General features: G+C 32.4%; 1 non-coding gene across 1 annotated transcript; it reads right to left on the reverse strand.

The window, feature by feature from the left end:
• Positions 1–10,766: 10,766 nt before the first annotated feature.
• Positions 10,767–10,846, reverse strand: TRNAL-UAG (transfer RNA leucine (anticodon UAG)). Its single transcript has one exon. It is a non-coding gene; the product is annotated as a tRNA-Leu (tRNA).
• Between the last annotated feature and the right edge of the window lie 4,999 nt (positions 10,847–15,845).

Raw genomic sequence — 15,845 nt, forward strand, 5'->3', positions numbered from 1 at the left:
ACAAGGGGGGATTCGACCTCCTAGAGTTCAACTCCCGCTCTCAACCCATGAACAATATGAGTCCGAAGCTTCTTTCGTAACTCCCATAATTTCTTCGTAGTGGCTCCGTTCCATGCCTCATTTCATAGGGAAGCCCAAAGTGGCTCTATTTCATTCTATTTCACTTCCTAGCACTTCCTATCATTTAATATCCATCCCTTTGGTCTTATTGACATAAGAGATGTCATTTATAGTCTATCTCTTTCTATATATGGAAAGTCAAGAAATTCTCATCGAAACATCGAGAAATTGTGCATATAGAAACTCTAAAGAAAGAAAAAAAGGAGACCCATGCCATGATTTTCAAATCTTTTCTATTTAGTAGTCTAAGTTTCTCGATGAGGATAATTAATTCGGTCGTTGTGGTCGGACTCTATTATGGATTTCTGACTACATTCTCCATAGGTCCCTCTTAGATCTTCTTTCTCCAATCTTGGATTAGGGAAGAAGGAGATATTCGCGACTACTGGCGATTTCATTATGGGGCAGCTCATGATCTTCATATCGATCTATTATCCACCTCTGTATCTATTCTTTCTTAGCTAAACAGGTGGAAGATCTATCCAATTTGGTTATATTATATCATGGACTCGAAAAACGGATCTGAATTTGACTGAAATGCACGATCTTCACAGGTATCACTTTTCACGATACCTAAAAGGTGGAATAGCGATTTTCGAACCATTTCCTAATAAGAGAATGGTTTCCATTACTTTGAGAAATGGATTCTTATATCAAACTATAGCTATTGCATTAAAGAAGAAAAGAAACTAATAGAAGTCGAAGACGCGGAATGATAGTGAATAGAGAGAAAGATTCTTCTGATTTTCTTGTTTCTATCTACTAGACGCCGTAGAGAATTGAGAATTTTCATGTCTTTCAATTCTCGTACTCGTAATTGGAAAGTTATGGAAGGAGACCCATCATTTTGCAATGAAAACAACATATAAAACTCTGGACAATTTCGAAATCAGGCCAAGCGTCTTAATACATATGCAAAAAAATGCATTATTGGCCCACCATTGATTAGAAGATTTAGCTTGTATGAATCGCTATTGGTTTGATACGAATAATGACAATCGTTTCAGTATGTTAAGGATACAGATGTATCCACAATTCATTTAGAGTTACTTAATAGTCTATTTCTTATACCATATCTCTATCCCGTGAAATTCTCGAGCCAAAAGATGGATGCATATGCTGTGTTTCATTTTGCTAAATGATATCAATTAAATGGTGTATCAATTCCATAAATTGCATATAGCAATAAATAAATCAGCAAAATTCTTTCTAATATTTTAGATAGAAGAAATGTTTCTTCTATCTAAAATATTAGAAAGAATGTACCCTTCTATCCAAATCCAATTTGCATCGATAAAATAAATCCAAATTCCAGTAGTAGATGAATAATTGCAAATTTGTGTGTGTACGAGATTAGAATAACTTCAAAATAACTGACATAATTTTGTATTTTTCCTGATCAGAAAAATACATGAAAAAGAAAGGAGGTAGAAAAATTTTTGGATTTATGGTTAAAGAAGAAAAAGAAGAAAACAGGGGTTCTGTTGAATTTCAAGTATTCAGTTTCACCAATAAGATACGGAGACTTGCTTCACATTTGGAATTACACAAAAAAGATTTTTCATCGGAAAGAGGTCTACGAAGACTTTTGGGAAAACGTCGACGTTTGCTGGCTTATTTGGCAAAGAAAAATAGAGTACGTTATAAGAAATTAATCGGTCAGTTGAATATTCGGGAGCAGTAATTTAATCGTTCAAATTTTTTTCTTGTTTTATTATTTTTTTAGTAGTCTTATAGTAGTCTTAGATTTTTCATTTTGATGAGCCTCGCTTTGAGGAATTCATGGAATAATCCATTTTCATGGAATAATGAATTAAGGAAGAAAGGATATGAGTCTACCGCTTACAAGAAAAGATCTCATGATAGTCAATATGGGCCCTCAACACCCATCAATGCATGGTGTTCTTCGACTGATCGTTACTCTCGATGGTGAGGATGTTATTGATTGTGAACCCATATTAGGCTATTTACACAGAGGAATGGAAAAAATCGCGGAAAACCGAACTATTATACAATACTTACCTTATGTAACAAGGTGGGATTATTTAGCTACTATGTTTACAGAAGCAATAACAGTAAATGCACCAGAATTCTTGGAGAATATTCAAATACCACAAAGAGCCAGCTATATTAGGGTAATTATGTTAGAATTAAGCCGGATAGCTTCTCACTTGCTATGGCTTGGACCTTTTATGGCGGATCTCGGCGCACAGACTCCTTTTTTCTATATTTTTAGAGAGAGAGAATTAATATATGATCTATTTGAAGCTGCTACAGGTATGCGAATGATGCACAATTACTTTCGCATCGGAGGAGTAGCCGCCGATCTACCTTATGGATGGATCGATAAATGTTTAGATTTCTGTGATTATTTTTTACGCGGAGTTGTTGAATATCAACAACTTATTACACAGAATCCAATTTTTTTAGAGCGAGTTGAAGGAGTAGGTTTTATTAGCGGAGAAGAAGCAGTAAATTGGGGCTTATCGGGACCGATGTTACGAGCTTCTGGAATACAATGGGATCTTCGTAAAGTAGATCCTTATGAGTCTTACAACCAATTTGATTGGAAAGTCCAATGGCAAAAAGAAGGGGATTCGTTAGCTCGCTATTTAGTACGAATTGGTGAAATGAGGGAATCCATCAAAATAATTCAACAAGCTGTAGAAAAAATTCCTGGAGGACCTTATGAGAATTTAGAAGTCCGACGCTTTAAGAAAGAAAAGAATTCTGAATGGAATGATTTTGAGTATAAATTTCTTGGTAAAAAACCTTCGCCCAATTTTGAATTGTCAAGACAAGAGCTTTATGTAAGAGTAGAAGCCCCAAAAGGTGAATTAGGGATTTATCTAGTAGGAGATGATAGCCTTTTCCCCTGGAGATGGAAAATCCGTCCACCCGGGTTTATTAATTTGCAAATTCTTCCTCAGCTAGTTAAAAAAATGAAATTGGCTGATATCATGACGATATTAGGTAGTATAGATATCATTATGGGGGAAGTTGATCGTTGAAATGATAATAGATAGGGTAGAGGTAGAAACTATCAATTCTTTTTCGAAATTGGAATTATTAAAAGAAGTCTATGGACTGATATCGATTCTACCCATTTTGACCCTCCTTTTGGGAATAACAATAGAGGTACTCGTAATTGTGTGGTTAGAAAGAGAAATATCTGCGTCGATACAACAACGTATTGGTCCTGAATATGCTGGCCCCCTGGGCCTGCTTCAAGCTATAGCAGATGGGACTAAGCTACTTTTAAAAGAAGATATTCTGCCATCCCGAGGAGATATTTCTTTATTTAGCATTGGACCCTCTATAGCAGTCATATCAGTTTTATTAAGTTTTTTAGTTATCCCTTTGGGATATCATTTTGTTTTAGCCGATCTTAGTATTGGTGTTTTTTTATGGATTGCCATTTCAAGTATAGCTCCTATTGGTCTTCTTATGGCAGGATATAGCTCAAATAATAAATATTCTTTTTCAGGCGGTCTACGAGCTGCTGCTCAATCCATTAGTTATGAAATACCATTAACTTTTTGTGTGCTAGCAATATCTCTACGTGTGATTCGTTAAAATAGATCTTTTTCCTATAAAATCCATTAACTATTTATATTCCTTTTCTTATTTAGTATTTGGGTTGGTAAGTTAAACTAGATAGCTATATGAGTGAAACAAAACAGCTTAAAAATTTGTAGTAAAAAGAAAAAATCTCATTTCCTACGTACAAGAAAAAAGTGGAAGTAAACATAAGCAGTGTAAACTCTTTATCCCAAGGTTGATATTTTTTAATTAGTCATCATATCTTGAAGCGGCCAAGAATAAAGGATTCACGATATGGAATTCCATTACTAGAATACTCCTAGTTATTACTATAACTTAATAATCCATAAGAAGAATCCACCAAAAGTTAGTGAAGGGTTAGGAACACTAAAGTACATAAAGGATTAGTAATGGAAAATCTAAAACATTAGAGATTTTTGCCCATAAAAGGAATCATAATAAGGACTTGCAATTTGTAGAAATTATCAAGTAGTACTTTCTTCGGATTCCGATCCAGAGTATGTTCCCATTCACTTGTTAAGGAAATGGCTATCAAGAACGAATTAACCCTTTATCCATTTTTTCTTTTTGAATACCCCCTCCCTGGGGAAAGAAGAATAGTAAAAAAGATATGGAGTGCACTAGAAAAAATTTTCATTATTTCCTTCCTCTATCCATATTCATGCAGAATTGCTCATGAACTAATACCCAACTCTTTCCATTTATTAATTGAATTCCTATAACAAGTAACAAGTGTTTTATTCCAAGATTAAGTTATTACTGAACAAAGAAAAATTTTCATTATATTATAAAGGATGAGATCAATTCGGAAGCGCTTTTTCTTATTCTAGCAGACGGAATTCCTTTGGTCTAATTTAGGACTTTCAAATCTATTTATTTTATTTTATCTAATTCTATCTACGCCCCAGGGGCTAGGAACAAAACAGTCCTTTCTTTTTTCTGATCATAGAGAAGCCGTATGAAGCTAAGGTTTCATGTACGGTTTTGAAATAGCGGTGGGAACTGTGATGTTATCATCGACTATGATTATCTAACAGTTCAAGTACAGTTGATATAGTTGAAGCACAGTCAAAATACGGTTTTTTTGGATGGAATATTTGGCGTCAGCCTATAGGTTTTCTGGTTTTTTTAATTTCTTCTTTGGCAGAATGTGAAAGATTACCCTTTGATTTACCAGAAGCGGAGGAAGAATTAGTAGCAGGTTACCAAACTGAATATTCCGGTATCAAATATGGTTTATTTTATCTTGTTTCTTACCTAAATTTATTAGTTTCTTCTTTATTTGTAACAGTTCTCTACTTGGGCGGGTGGAATTTCTCTATTCCCTATATATCCTTTTTTGATTTTTTCCAAATGAATAAAGCAGTTGGAATTTTGGAAATGACAATGGGTATATTTATTACATTAACTAAAGCTTATTTATTTCTCTTCATTTCTATCACAATAAGATGGACTTTACCGAGGATGAGAATGGATCAGTTATTAAATCTTGGATGGAAATTTCTTTTACCTATTTCCCTGGGCAATCTCTTATTAACAACCTCTTCTCAACTTGTTTCACTATAAATAAGATAATACAATAATAGTAAGAATATTTTCAACACAAAAGCTCTCTCAAACAAGAGAAAGAAACATATCTTTTTCATAGATATTTAGAATGAATATGTTCCCTATGGTAACTGGGTTCATGAGTTATGGTCAACAAACAATACGTGCTACAAGGTACATAGGTCAAAGTTTCATAACTACCTTATCCCACACAAATCGTTTACCTATAACGATTCACTACCCTTATGAAAAATCAATTACACCAGAGCGTTTCCGAGGGCGAATCCACTTTGAATTTGATAAATGTATTGCTTGTGAAGTATGTGTTCGCGTATGTCCGATAGATTTACCCGTTGTGGATTGGAGATTTGAAAAGGATATTAAAAGAAAACAATTGCTTAATTATAGTATTGATTTCGGAGTTTGTATATTTTGTGGCAATTGTGTTGAGTACTGTCCAACAAGCTGTTTATCAATGACTGAAGAATATGAACTTTCTACCTATGATCGTCATGAATTGAATTACAATCAAATTGCTTTAAGTCGGTTACCAATCTCCATAATGGGAGATTACACAATTCAAACAATTAGGAATTCGTCTGAAAGTAAAATAAACAAAGAAAAATCTTCGAATTCAAGAACGATTACTGATTACTAAACTTTGATTTTGTCTTTTTGTTATAAAAATCTAATAATTCTTTATTAAACTTTAAAATTAAACTATAAAGAAAAACTACTGCTTATTGGAAATTATTTCTTATTTTAAATCAGACTAGATTTTCGTGATATAATATAATTTATAACTATACAGTTTATACACAAAAAAATACCCAAATCCTTTTTTCCTTCCTTGAATCCTTTAGTTTTAGTCAGTTCATGAAAAATTTTATACTATTAATTTCTTTTTATCCATAATGGATTTACCTGGACCAATACATGAGATTCTTATGCTATTTGGGGGATTTGTTCTTCTACTAGGGGGTCTAGGAGTAGTATTACTTACCAACCCCATTTATTCTGCCTTTTCGCTGGGATTAGTTCTTGTTTGTATATCCTTATTCTATTTTTTATTAAATTCCTACTTTGTAGCTGTCGCACAACTTCTTATTTATGTGGGAGCCATAAATGTCTTGATCATATTCGCTGTAATGTTCGTAAATGGCTCAGAATGGTCTAAAGATAAGAATTATTGGACTATTGGAGATGGGTTCACTTCACTCGTTTGTATAACTATTGTTTTTTCGCTAATGACTACTATCCCAGATACGTCGTGGTATGGAATTCTTTGGACTACAAGATCAAACCAAATAGTAGAACAGGGTCTCATAAATAATGTTCAACAAATTGGAATTCATTTAGCAACCGATTTTTATCTTCCGTTTGAACTCATTTCCATAATTCTTCTAGTTTCTTTAATAGGTGCAATTACTATGGCTCGGCAATAAGAAAACTTAGAAAAAGTACAAATTATAAGAATTGCAAATCTAAAATAAATAACTAAAGAATCACAATTTTGATTTAGTAAAATCCATCTACTGCCAACAAATACCTCCTTTATTTTCTCTTTTGTTGTGTAATTGTTCTATTGTAATTAATTGAATCGGTTCAATTCTTGCCCTCATATTGAAATGAATCGAGATTGATAAGGAGTTAGTTAATGATGTTTGAGCATGTACTTTTTTTGAGTGTCTATTTATTTTCGATTGGTATCTATGGATTGATCACAAGCCGAAACATGGTTAGAGCTCTAATATGTCTTGAACTTATACTGAATTCAATTAATCTAAATCTCGTAACATTTTCTGATCTATTTGATAGTCGCCAATTAAAAGGAGATATTTTCGCAATTTTTGTTATAGCCCTTGCGGCTGCTGAAGCCGCTATTGGACTATCCATTCTTTCTTCCATCCATCGTAATAGGAAATCCACTCGTATCAATCAATCTAATTTATTGAATAATTAGAATTTTGAATAATTAGACATAGAATCCTCTAAACAAAGGCGCACATATTAAAATAAATAGAAATCAATACTATTTTCTTAGTATTATTTGAGAATATCCATTTTTTTTAGTAGATTATTGCTTTTTTTAGTAGATTATTGCATAGTATTCTTTTTCACTTAAATGAATTTTTGTATTTGTAATTCATTGATATTGCAATTTGAATATTGCAATAATTTATATTGAAAAGACGATAGCCAATTTATTGGCTAATTCGAATTCGTCTGTACAATTCGTAAAATTCTTTCTTATTTCTTATTGTTGAAATCCAAAATTAAAGTCTCTTGGCTCTCTTCACGCTTTCTCACAAACAGATTAAAAAATAGATTTTTATTTTTGAAGTTTGGATAAACCATTGCTTCGTCTGGTGTCTACAATACATATGACTCATTATAGTACTAATTTCATTTTTACCAGATCGAAAAATTTTATGTTGAAAAGAAAAATTTATAGATCCAATGTCACATTCCGTAAAAATTTACGATACATGTATAGGATGCACTCAATGTGTACGAGCTTGTCCAACAGATGTATTAGAAATGATACCCTGGGATGGATGTAAAGCCAAGCAAATTGCTTCCGCGCCGAGAACCGAAGATTGTGTGGGTTGTAAGAGATGTGAATCTGCCTGCCCGACAGATTTTTTAAGTGTCCGCGTTTATTTAGGGCCTGAAACAACACGTAGCATGGCTCTATCTTATTGATACGTTACAAAAAACTTCACTCGAATCGTCTGATTCCTCTTTACCGAAGAAGCCTGTGCTCGAAATAATCGAGCACGGGCTTTTCTGGTCAAAACGTATCTTGTCTTTATCACTTTATCATGAGTTATTTTCCTTGGTTAACAATACTTGTTGTTTTGCCGATATTTGCAGGTTCATTAATTTTCTTTTTACCTCATAAGGGAAACAAAGTCGTTAGGTGGTATACTATATCTATTTGTTTATTAGAATTCCTTCTAATGACTTATGCGTTCTGTTATCATTTCCAACTGGAGGATCCCTTAATCCAATTAAAGGAGGATTATAAATGGATAGATGTCTTCGATTTCCACTGGAGATTGGGAATCGATGGACTTTCATTAGGATCTATTTTATTGACAGGATTTATCACTACTTTAGCTACTTTAGCAGCTTGGCCAATTACACGGAATTCGCGATTATTCTATTTCCTGATGCTCGCAATGTATAGTGGTCAAATAGGATTATTTTCTTCGCGAGACCTTTTACTTTTTTTTATCATGTGGGAGTTAGAATTAATTCCTGTTTACTTACTTTTATCCATGTGGGGGGGGAAGAGGCGTCTATATTCAGCTACAAAGTTTATTTTGTATACTGCAGGCGGTTCCATTTTTTTCTTAATCGGAGTTCTGGGTATGGGCTTATATGGTTCCAACGAACCAGGATTAGATTTGGAAAGATTAATTAATCAATCATACCCTGCAACCTTGGAAATACTTTTATATTTTGGCTTCCTTATTGCTTATGCTGTCAAATTGCCGATTATACCCCTACATACGTGGTTACCAGATACCCATGGGGAAGCACATTATAGTACATGTATGCTTTTAGCGGGAATATTATTAAAGATGGGAGCATATGGATTGATTCGGATCAACATGGAATTGTTACCTCATGCTCATTATCTATTTTCGCCCTGGTTAGTAATAATAGGAGCGATCCAAATAATCTATGCAGCTTCAACTTCTCTTGGTCAACGAAATTTCAAAAAAAGAATAGCTTATTCCTCTGTATCTCACATGGGTTTCATAATTATAGGAATTGGTTCCATAACCAACATTGGACTCAATGGAGCTATTTTACAAATATTATCCCATGGATTTATTGGTGCTACACTTTTTTTCTTGGCAGGAACCGCTTCTGATAGAATGCGTCTTGTTTATCTCGAAGAACTGGGGGGAATATCCATCCCAATGCCTAAAATTTTTACCATGTTTAGTAGCTTTTCAATGGCTTCTCTTGCCTTACCAGGAATGAGTGGTTTTGTCGCAGAATTAGTAGTATTTTTTGGACTAATTACTAGTCCAAAATTTCTGTTAATGCCAAAAACACTAATTACTTTTGTAATGGCAATTGGAATGATATTAACTCCTATTTATTTATTATCTATGTTACGCCAGATGTTCTATGGATACAAGCTATTTAATGTTCCAAACGCAAATTTTGTGGATTCTGGACCACGAGAACTCTTTATTTTAATCTGTATCTTTTTACCAGTAATAGGAATTGGTATTTATCCAGATTTTGTTCTCTCCCTATCCGTTGACAGGGTAGAGGCTCTCTTATCCAATTATTATCCTAAATAGGTTTGCTTTTTTTTACTCGTCTGCTCTATTAATGCAGAAATAAGTAAAAAAGTATAATTAGATCTATCTCGAATTTTTGAGAACCCTTTGAGAAGGCGTTCAAGGGGTTCTCAAATAAAACATAAAAGTAAAAACCTTCATTTCATGAAGGTTTTATTTTATGTAATCATTTAGGTGTTAATGTAAACGAACCATAACTATGTAAGCCTATTCCTAATAGATTTATACCAAAATAACAAATCCAAATTATAAGAAATCCTATCGAAGCTATAAGTGCAGAATTCGTACCCTTCCAATTTGTATTTGTTCTACTATGTAAATAAATTGCGAATATGGTCCAAGTAATAAATGCCCAAGTTTCCTTAGGATCCCAATTCCAATAGGATCCCCAGGCCTCATTAGCCCATACTGCTCCACAAAGAATACCTACGGTTAAAAGGGTAAATCCTAGGCTAATGACACGATAACTCCAAGAATCCAAACGCTCCGTTAATTGATATTTGTAATAATTTGGAAATGAAGGGACAGAGGTTCTTTTTAAAGCACTTCTTTTTGCATAAAAATATTTAATATCACTAAAGAAAAATGTTTTATTTAAAACATTTTTTTTCTTTTTAGAAAAGAAATGGAAATTATTTCGAAATCTAATGATTAGAATAGCGGCAGATAATAAGGATCCGCACAAAAGAGTTGCATAGCTTAATAACATCATACTGACATGCATCATTAACCACTGAGATTGTAGAGCAGGTACTAGTATCGTGGATTGATGCATTTCAGTTAAAAGACCCGATGTGGCAAAGCCTTGCGTTAAAATAGTACTTGGCGTAGTTATTGTGCTTAAATCATTTTTAGAGTTCTGTATTTTAGGAATGGTATGAAGAATATACAGGGCCCATGAAAGGAAGATCAATGACTCATATAAATTACTTAATGGAAAATGTCCCGAGGAAGCCCAACGAGAAACTAAGAATCCTGTTATAGAGAAAAAAGTAACTATCATTCCTTTTTCTGACGAATCACGTAATCCTCCAAGTTCACGAACTAATAAGGTTATAAAATGAATCGTAATCACAATTGAAATCGTTGAGAAAGAGATATGAGTTAGTATATGTTCTAAAGTTGCAAATAGCATAAGGGGAAGGTCCCATTACAAAATTGTAAATTTCGAATTGATTTCTAATCTATTGTATTCTTTTTCAAGAATGCCGCCACTCGGATTCGAACCGAGATGCTTGAGCACTGCTTCCTAAGAGCAGCGTGTCTACCAATTTCACCATGGCGGCTAACTTCAAATAATAGGTAACTTAAAAGAATAATAGCTATTATCTTGGGAATCGTCGATATTGGGAAAGTCCATAAAATTTAGGAACATTAGAGTTTTCATTAAAATAGACTTCGTTTGGTAGTATCGTTTCCATTTTTTTTTTACAATAAACTCTTGCTTTGCCCAATAGAAACACAAACACTGCTTGAAAGAGTTGGAATTTCTTTTTTCTAACTTGCAATTGTAGAACTAATTTTTTCTAATTAATTTCTCGTTTACATTTTGAAAATTCTTTCAATACAATGAAAAAAATCCAAAAGGGTTTCTATTTAATGATGAAATTAAAATGGATAAATGGAAAAGGCTTTTTGGATTTTTTAAAAATTTCTAGAATGAAAGTCTTTATGCTCTTATTAATAAGATTTACTAACCTTATGATTTTGGAGAAGATAGGTGGAAGTTGTAAGTCCTATTGTAAGAATACTCCACTTTTCATAATTTTCATAATAGAATATGAGGATTCTATTATGAAAATTATGAAAAGTTCATTGATAGGAAAAGAATACTTAGCACACAGTATACCAAACAAAACTTTTTTTTCTTGTATATATAAGATAAGAGGGGTTTTTTGTTCTAAGAATATTGTACCGAGTAATTCGACACATAAAAGTACATTCAAAGAAGAATCAAAATTATTAAATAATTGGAATTCTTTTTTGATAAGTCAATTCATATTATTCCAAAATCTTATTATTTGTTTGTTGCCCAGAAAAACCCTTTGGTTTTGGATGCTCATTACCGCTCGAAAATGATCTTGATTTTACTAAAGAATAAGATTGTACTATGGAAAAATAAGTCTTTTTCTTCCAAATATTTTTACGAATACGCTTTTTTGACATTGAAGTACGTTTTTTTGGAACTGCCATTCAAAAAGGAAATTACTTTTTTCTAGTTGTATGTGAAAGACATCTATTGCTGCAAATCAATCCTTCTTTCTTCTTTTTATTAGTATTTATACTTAGATACTGAAAGATACTTAAATTTTGAATTATTTTTTACTTCATTTTGTCTAATGCGGATAAGACAACAAGAATTTTTTAACATTTTTTCTTTATATATTTTATACTTGTTTTTTAATAATATAGAATATAGAAAGGTTTCTCATTTAAATCTATTTATATCTATTTATATATCAAGTATACTCCATATATAGATATATGGTATGGAAGCCTATCCCCCATATAAGATAAGACGGGGGGATAAAAAGAAGGGAAAATGAAAATAGTTAATTAAGTTCAGAATGGTATTCCATAAAGGAAAGGAATTCCAATCAAAACAAAAAATACTGAGTCTCTTAAACAAGACATTCTAAAACTTAGGTAATTTATAGTCATTAGGATTTTAGTTCTATATGAAGTAAGGACTATTCGATAATTTCTTATAAACATAGGTTTTCATTGGAATTCACTCAATCAGTTAATTATGGAACAAGAGAGCTGTTTCATCTTTGTTTTAAAGAAATATAAAAATGAATTATGAATAGAAAGTAAAATGATTCCACTTTTTTTTTTTATTTTTATAAATATCTTTATTTAGTTAATAAAATAACTAGGTAACGAAGTTATTTTATTAACTTTTTTAATTTAACCAACTAAACCCATTCTTAATTTTTAATTATTTCAATGAGATAAATTTTGGAAAAATTAAGAATTTCAGTATTTTTTCTTATTCTTTTTATTTATTCTTTCAGAAAGAGATAAGAATTGGTTTGGTGAATCGGAAACAATTTTATAGAAAAATTGAAGTAAAAATTGAAGTAAAAATTGCAATTTCTTTTCTTATGGAACATACATATCAATATGCATGGGTAATCCCTCTTCTCCCACTTCCAGTTATTATGTCAATGGGATTTGGCCTTATTCTTATTCCTACAGCAACAAAAAATCTTCGTCGCATATGGGCTTTTCCTAGTGTTTTACTCTTAAGTATAGCTATGGTATTCTCAGTTCAACTGTCTATTCAACAAATAAATGGAAGTTCGATCTATCAATATCTATGGTCTTGGACCGTCAATAATGATTTTTCTTTAGAATTTGGATACTTGATTGACCCACTTACTTCTATTATGTTAATGCTAATTACTACTGTAGGAATCCTGGTTCTTATTTATAGTGATGGTTATATGTCTCACGATGAAGGATATTTGAGATTTTTTGTTTATATAAGTTTTTTCAATACTTCCATGTTGGGATTGGTTACTAGCTCCAATTTGATACAAATTTATTTTTTTTGGGAACTCGTGGGAATGTGTTCTTATTTATTGATAGGCTTTTGGTTTACACGACCAATCGCAGCGAGTGCTTGTCAAAAAGCTTTTGTAACTAATCGTGTAGGGGATTTTGGTCTATTATTAGGAATTTTAGGTTTTTTTTGGATAACAGGTAGTTTAGAGTTTAGGGATTTGTTCAAAATAGCTAATAACTGGATTCCTAATAATGGAATTAACTCTTTACTTACTACTTTGTGTGCTTTTTTATTATTCCTTGGTGCAGTTGCGAAATCCGCACAATTCCCTCTTCACGTATGGTTACCCGATGCTATGGAAGGGCCCACTCCTATTTCGGCTCTTATACACGCAGCAACTATGGTTGCTGCGGGAATTTTTCTTCTAGCTCGACTTCTTCCTCTTTTCATATCTTTACCTTTGATAATGAGTTTTATTTCTTTAGTAGGTACAATAACACTATTCTTAGGAGCTACTTTAGCTCTTGCTCAGAGAGATATTAAAAGAAGCTTAGCCTATTCTACAATGTCTCAATTGGGTTATATGATGTTAGCTCTAGGTATAGGTTCTTATCAAGCTGCTTTATTCCATTTGATCACTCATGCTTATTCAAAAGCTTTATTGTTCTTGGGATCCGGATCCGTTATTCATTCAATGGAACCTCTTGTTGGATATTCACCAGATAAAAGTCAAAATATGGTTCTTATGGGCGGTTTAAGAAAATACATTCCAATCACAAGAACTACTTTTTTATGGGGTACACTTTCTCTTTGTGGTATTCCACCTCTTGCTTGTTTCTGGTCCAAAGATGAAATCCTTAGTAATAGTTGGTTGTATTCGCCCTTTTTTGGAATAATAGCCTCCTTTACTGCAGGATTAACTGCCTTTTATATGTTTCGGATATATTTACTTACATTTGATGGGTATTTGCGTGTTCATTTTCAAAATTACAGTAGCACTAAAGAGAGTTCCTTGTATTCAATATCCTTATGGGGAAAAAGGATACCCAAAGGAGTGAATAGGGATTTCGTTTTATCAACAACGAAGAGTGGAGTTTCTTTTTTTTCACAAAATATACCAAAAATTCAAGGTAATACAAGAAATAGGATAGGATCCTTTACTACGTCTTTTGGGGCTAAAAACACTTTTGCCTATCCGCATGAAACGGGAAATACTATGTTATTTCCTCTTCTTATATTACTACTTTTCACTTTGTTCATTGGATTCATAGGAATCTCTTTTGATAATGGAGGAATTGGTAATGGAATAGCAGAGTTAACCATATTATCAAAGTGGTTAACTCCCTCAATAAACTTTACCCAGGAAAGTTCTAATTCTTTTGTAAATTCATATGAATTTATTACTAATGCAATTTCTTCTGTAAGTCTAGCTATCTTTGGTTTATTCATAGCATATATCTTCTATGGATCCGCTTATTCTTTTTTTCAGAATTTGGATTTAATAAACTCTTTTTACAAAGGAAATCCTAAAAAAGAATTTTTAGATCAAGTAAAAAAAAATATATACAGTTGGTCATATAATCGTGGTTATATAGATATTTTCTATACTAGGGTCTTTACCCTCGGTATAAGAGGGTTAACCGAACTCACGGAGTTTTTTGATAAGGGTGTTATTGATGGAATTACCAATGGAGTGGGTCTTGCTAGTTTTTGTATAGGAGAGGAAATTAAATATGTAGGGGGAGGTCGAATCTCGTCTTATTTATTCTTTTTTTTATGTTATGTATCTGTGTTTTTATTCTTTTTTCTTTCTTAAGTTAAGGAATTTACAACTCCCTTTCTACAATCTCTCTATATCCTTGTTACATAAGGTAAGTATTGTATAATAGTTCGGTTTTCCGCGATTTTTTCCATTCCTCTGTGTAAATAGCCTAATATGGGTTCACAATCAATAACATCCTCACCATCGAGAGTAACGATCAGTCGAAGAACACCATGCATTGATGGGTGTTGAGGGCCCATATTGACTATCATGAGATCTTTTCTTGTAAGCGGTAGACTCATATCCTTTCTTCCTTAATTCATTATTCCATGAAAATGGATTATTCCATGAATTCCTCAAAGCGAGGCTCATCAAAATGAAAAATCTAAGACTACTATAAGACTACTAAAAAAATAATAAAACAAGAAAAAAATTTGAACGATTAAATTACTGCTCCCGAATATTCAACTGACCGATTAATTTCTTATAACGTACTCTATTTTTCTTTGCCAAATAAGCCAGCAAACGTCGACGTTTTCCCAAAAGTCTTCGTAGACCTCTTTCCGATGAAAAATCTTTTTTGTGTAATTCCAAATGTGAAGCAAGTCTCCGTATCTTATTGGTGAAACTGAATACTTGAAATTCAACAGAACCCCTGTTTTCTTCTTTTTCTTCTTTAACCATAAATCCAAAAATTTTTCTACCTCCTTTCTTTTTCATGTATTTTTCTGATCAGGAAAAATACAAAATTATGTCAGTTATTTTGAAGTTATTCTAATCTCGTACACACACAAATTTGCAATTATTCATCTACTACTGGAATTTGGATTTATTTTATCGATGCAAATTGGATTTGGATAGAAGGGTACATTCTTTCTAATATTTTAGATAGAAGAAACATTTCTTCTATCTAAAATATTAGAAAGAATTTTGCTGATTTATTTATTGCTATATGCAATTTATGGAATTGATACACCATTTAATTGATATCATTTAGCAAAATGAAACACAG

The sequence above is a fragment of the Aegilops tauschii genome, unplaced genomic scaffold (genome assembly GCF_002575655.3).
Source record: "Aegilops tauschii subsp. strangulata cultivar AL8/78 unplaced genomic scaffold, Aet v6.0 ptg001093l_obj, whole genome shotgun sequence".
NCBI lineage: Eukaryota > Viridiplantae > Streptophyta > Magnoliopsida > Poales > Poaceae > Aegilops > Aegilops tauschii.